The sequence below is a fragment of the Trichomycterus rosablanca genome, chromosome 14, assembly GCF_030014385.1.
Source record: "Trichomycterus rosablanca isolate fTriRos1 chromosome 14, fTriRos1.hap1, whole genome shotgun sequence".
NCBI classification, from domain to species: Eukaryota; Metazoa; Chordata; class Actinopteri; order Siluriformes; family Trichomycteridae; genus Trichomycterus; species Trichomycterus rosablanca.
Window position 1 is genome coordinate 6,154,372 of NC_086001.1, and position 6,076 is coordinate 6,160,447.

Sequence of the window (6,076 nt, forward strand, 5' to 3'; positions counted from 1 at the left end):
AATGACAAGGCCATTTGAGCTGACAGGAGAGTTACAATAAGTCAAATAACCACTATATACAATTATGGTAAGAAGGAAGACTGAATGCAAGAAATCCCAGACCTTGAGATGGATGAACTACAATAGAAGACCTCATTTCCACTCCTGTCAGATATGATTAAGAATCTGAGGCTACAATGGCACATACAGACTAAAATTGGACAGCTAAACGTTTGAACATTGCCAGATCTGATTAGATTAGATTGTTTTAGTTTTTTAAGGTTTTGTGCTGACACATGCATATAGCAGGCATTCTTGTCTTGATGAGTAAAACCATTGTGTTATTTTACCACTGTAGCCAGATTGTCTTGACACTTTGTCTGCATGCTATGCTTGTAAAGAATAGTTGAGTAACTGTAACCTTTCTGCCAGCTCAGAGCGGTTTAGGCATTTCGTCCCCCAGAAATTCCGCTTACTGGATGTTTTCCTGTTTATCTGTTTCTGTTGTTCTGGTAATCAGCTATTTCTGTGACACTTGTGCCAGCCTATCAGGCACTATCAGCTGTACTACGCTTAAAGTCACTTCTATCACATTTTTATTTCTTTATTCTGATGTTTTGTTTAATGTACAGGGGTTGGACAATGAAACTGAAACACCTGTCATTTTAGTGTGGGAGGTTTCATGGCTAAATTGGACCAGTCTGGTGGCCAATCTTCATTAATTGCACATTGCACCAGTAAGAGCAGAGTGTGAAGGTTCAATTAGCAGGGTAAGAGCACAGTTTTGCTCAAAATATTGCAATGCACACAACATTATGGGTGACATACCAGAGTTCAAAAGAGGACAAATTGTTGGTGCACGTCTTGCTGGCGCATCTGTGACCAAGACAGCAAGTCTTTGTGATGTATCAAGAGCCACGGTATCCAGGGTAATGTCAGCATACCACCAAGAAGGACAAACCACATCCAACAGGATTAACTGTGGACGCAAAAGGAAGCTGTCTGAAAGGGATGTTCGGGTGCTAACCCGGATTGTATCCAAAAAACATAAAACCACGGCTGCCCAAATCACGGCAGAATTAAATGTGCACCTCAACTCTCCTGTTTCCACCAGAACTGTCCGTCGGGAGCTCCACAGGGTCAATATACACGGCCGGGCTGCTATAGCCAAACCTTTGGTCACTCGTGCCAATGCCAAACGTCGGTTTCAATGGTGCAAGGAGCGCAAATCTTGGGCTGTGGACAATGTGAAACATGTATTGTTCTCTGATGAGTCCACCTTTACTGTTTTCCCCACATCCGGGAGAGTTACGGTGTGGAGAAGCCCCAAAGAAGCGTACCACCCAGACTGTTGCATGCCCAGAGTGAAGCATGGGGGTGGATCAGTGATGGTTTGGGCTGCCATATCATGGCATTCCCTTGGCCCAATACTTGTGCTAGATGGGCGCGTCACTTCCAAGGACTACCGAACCATTCTGGAGGACCATGTGCATCCAATGGTTCAAACATTGTATCCTAAAGGCGGTGCCGTGTATCAGGATGACAATGCACCAATACACACAGCAAGACTGGTGAAAGATTGGTTTGATGAACATGAAAGTGAAGTTGAACATCTCCCATGGCCTGCACAGTCACCAGATCTAAATATTATTGAGCCACTTTGGGGTGTTTTGGAGAAGCGAGTCAGGAAACGTTTTCCTCCACCAGCATCACGTAGTGATCTGGCCACTATCCTGCAAGAAGAATGGCTTAAAATCCCTCTGACCACTGTGCAGGACTTGTATATGTCATTTCCAAGACAAATTGACGCTGTATTGGCCGCAAAAGGAGGCCCTACACCATACTAATAAATTATTGTGGTCTAAAACCAGGTGTTTCAGTTTCATTGTCCAACCCCTGTAGACATTAACTGAATGACGTATGTATGTGTCTTATGATTTTAAACATTGTGCTGCTGCTACTTATCTTAGTAGATAATCTTTTAACCTTATTATCAAAGTCAAGCAGTCTTTGTAAACTTTCTATGAAAACATTATGACAGATAAAGCAATACAAAGAGCTGAATAAACTATATAGTGTCCAACTAACACTTTATATTAATCAAATACATCGACCAGGCATAACATTATGAAGTGAATAACACTGATTATCTCCTCATCACAGCACCTGTTAGTGGGGGGGATATATTAAGCATCAAGTGAACATTTTATCCTCAAACTTGATGTGTTAGAAGTAGGAAAAATGGACAAGCGTAAGGATTTGAGCGAGTTTGACAAGGGCCAAATTGTGATGGCTAGACGACTGGGTCAGAGCATCTCCAAAACTGCAGCTCTTGTGGGGTGTTCCCGGTCTGCAGTGGTCAGTATCTATCAAAGGTTGTCCAAGGAAGGAACAGTGGTAAACCGGCGACAGGGTCATGGGCGTCCAAGGCTCATTGATGCACGTGGGGAGCGAAGGCTGGCCCGTGTGGTCCGATCCAACAGACAAGCTACTGTAGCTCAAACTGCTGAAGAAGTTAATGCTGGTTCTGATAGAAAGGTGTCAGAATACACAGTGCATCGTAGTTTGTTGCATATGGGGCAGCAAAAAGGGGACCAACACAATATTAGGAGAGTGGTCATAATGTTATGCCTAATGTTATGCCTAGTGTGTAAATATAACTTGTGAATATATCACATACATTATGTACTGAGAATATTATATAATGAATGTATGGGGTTTAGTAAAGTAATGAGTTATATAACCACATGGTGACGTATGTTGTGGAGTATGTGGGTTTTGGGCTCATGGCAATACATGTGCGTCAGTAGCTTAGCAATCTACAGTATAGAACAAGCAAAAACAGTGTACAGAGCATCTGTGTGTGTGTGTGTGTGTGTGTGTGTGTGTGTGTGTGTGTGTGTGTGTGTGTGTTAAAATGTCTTTCCCCAAGGACAGTGAGAGCTGCTGGCTCATGTTCTGGTACACCAGGGCTGCACAATGTACATTTTATGCTAACAAACATTTCCAGCATGCTAAACCTTTAGGTTTTGAAGACATTACTTTATAGCCACTAAATTAATCTTCTGAGTGGCTGGCAAATGTTTGTAGCACTTCCAAAGTGTGTGTGTGTGTGTGTGTGTGAAGCCCTCTGGCAAAACATTTTAGCAGCTTAGCTATCATAATCTAATGCTAAACTATGCAGTAAGTAAATCAGTAAATCCTGGGTGATTAGCTCTGTGGTTTTCCTCTTATAGGATTAATGATTGACTTCACTTTCAATTCCCGTTAACTTTCTAATAGTGTATCAGTATATTAAAGAAATTATAAACACAGAACTCAGATTTCTTACATTTTGTAACTTTAATCTGGAATATTGCAACTTAAATACTATAATTATTTAATTTAGATTTAAAAATCATGGGACTCTAGAAGTACGAAAAATTTAGAACTCAACCTGTTCATAAAGAACCATTACATAAAAGTCATAAAATGTTATAACACACTTAAAAGCTTAAGAGGCCCTGTGTGAGTTGATTAACAAGTAACAAGCCATCTTCAGATGTCCACATATGAACATATAGTGTATGAATGAATGAATATTGAATAAGTAGGTGTACGGACTGTATGCATCACGTCGTGTCGAGTTCACCGTGTTCACAGCATGTGCTGATCTAAACGTCTGCTGGTGTCTTTGTACCCACATGCTGAGATAAACAATCTCAGTGCACCGGGACACAAAGTGCACTTTGGTCCTCGGGGGGCACAAAGTGCACTTTGGTCCTCAGGTTCGTATATAAGGAGAAAAGTTAGACAGAAAAGTTAACGGAATCAGCCAGAGGGTGGGTTGCCTTTAAAATCCAATCTCTATTTGCTCTGTTTGTCAGTTTGTGAATGGCATTATAGTTTATTTTCCATTTCACAATGACATGGTTGTTATGCAACAGTCCCTAAGGAGACTGAAAGTATGGGGGGAGGAATAGAAGAAGGGAGAAGCAAGAGGCCATTAAAGAGAGAGAGAGACAGAGAGAGAGAGAGAGACAGAGAGAGAGAGACGGCCTGGCTAGAAAGTGTTGCATAGACTCCGATTTTCAGTCCTGGATTTGGTACAACGGATTAAATCTGCCTGTAGGATAATCAACTGAAAGGGGCATGTCCTGTCATGGCTTTGGAAGTAAGTGGCTTCAGAAGTCCTAGAAGGTATTAGTATTGCATCACTAGTTAAGTATTTATTGCTTAGTAGTATTATGGTATTATCCTTATCTAAAAACAACTTTCTTGCTTTTTTCACTCTTTTGTATCATGGACTTATAAACACTGACCTTAGCTGAAGAGATACCTTCTGATCTAGAGAGCTTATGTTTATAAATGCTGTCTAACATAATGCACCAATTTTTTTAAATATATACTTTATTTAATTGCATAAGATTTGCTAAATAAAGACAACAGTGTATGCTCTACCTCAGTTTTATTCTTATCAATCCATTCAGTAAGAGTGTGTGCACTGTGTATTACAGCATCATCAACCTAGAAGACACAATGTTCAACAGAAAATTATTTAAGAGGTGACCAGTCAAAAAATTCATTTTTCTGTGTTTCTGGTCACTATCAGTGTTGATAAGCTACACTCTTGGTTTTAGGGCACCACATGAAACAAAACAGTCCTAAGGAAAAAAAAAAGCAGAACTTCTTTTAATAGCTTCTCTCTGACCCATTTTAGCAGCAGCAGCAGTTTATATGTGGACTTCTGTGGGGGGATAATTATGAACTGACCAGTAGAGTGCAGCAGCACACTCGAGCACTCACACTGCTGGCATGATGGCCCACTTCGTTATTTGATTCTTTTATTTGCTCGTTAAAGTAAATTGAAGTTTGTGTGAATTAAACATGTAAATGATGCTTCACAGAGCCTCACTGCACCACAGTACCTCAAATCCAAACTCACTAGCATCTTATAGACCCTGCCTTACACTCTTGGAAAACATCTTTTAAAATTCCATTGTAATTTTTTACATATACGTTAGGGATTTTTGATAGTGTTGTGCAGGCTGGGGAAAATTTTATATTATTGGATAAAGTTATGACCCATAGATGTAAATATTTGTTTGTACATATGTAAGAGTTCTGATGAAGATGTTATTGGGCCTGATTGTAATAAACACTGTGATGCTATGGGCACCAGTTCTTTTATCCTGAATTGTTATTTGTTTTGGCTATAACTAAAGCAAAAAACTTCACATTATTATTATTATTATTATTATCATCATCATCATTATTTTATGTATTTTATGAAACGTAATAATAATAGTAATAATTATAATAATAATTATTATTATTATTATTATTGTTGGACAGCATGGTGGCTAAGTGGGTAGCACTGTCGCCTCACAGCAAGAAGGTCCTGGGTTCGGGTCCTTTCTGTATGGAGTTTGCATGTTCTACCTGTGTGCACGTGGGTTTACTCCCGGTGCTCCGGTTTCCTCCCACAGTCCAAAGACATGCAAGTGAGGTGAATTGGGGATACAAAATTGTCCACGACTGTGTTCAATATAACCTTGTGAACTGATAAACCTTGTGTAATGAGTAACTACCGTGTCTGCCATGAATGTAACCAAAGTGTAAAACATGACGTTAAAATCCTAATAAACAAACAAACAAATATTATTGTTGTTATTAAGTTTAATACAACTATTATTATTATTATTTTATGAAACACAATATTATTACTGTTTTTCATGAAACATAATAATAATAATAATAAATATTGTAATTGTTATTATAATTAAGTTTAATAAATTATTATTATTTTATGAAACACAATATTATTACTGTTTTCCATGAAACATAATAATAATTATTATTATTGTAATTGTTATTATAATTAAGTTTAATAAATTATTATTATAATTATTATTATTTTATGAAACAATATTATTACTGTTATTTCATGAAACATAATAATAATATTTATTATTATTAGTGTTATTGTTATTATAATTAAATTTAATACATTATTATTATCATCATTATTTAAAACAAATAGTCCTTGTTATTGTTCATTTATTAAACATAATAATAATAATAGCAGTAATAATTATTGTTGTTATTGTTATTATTA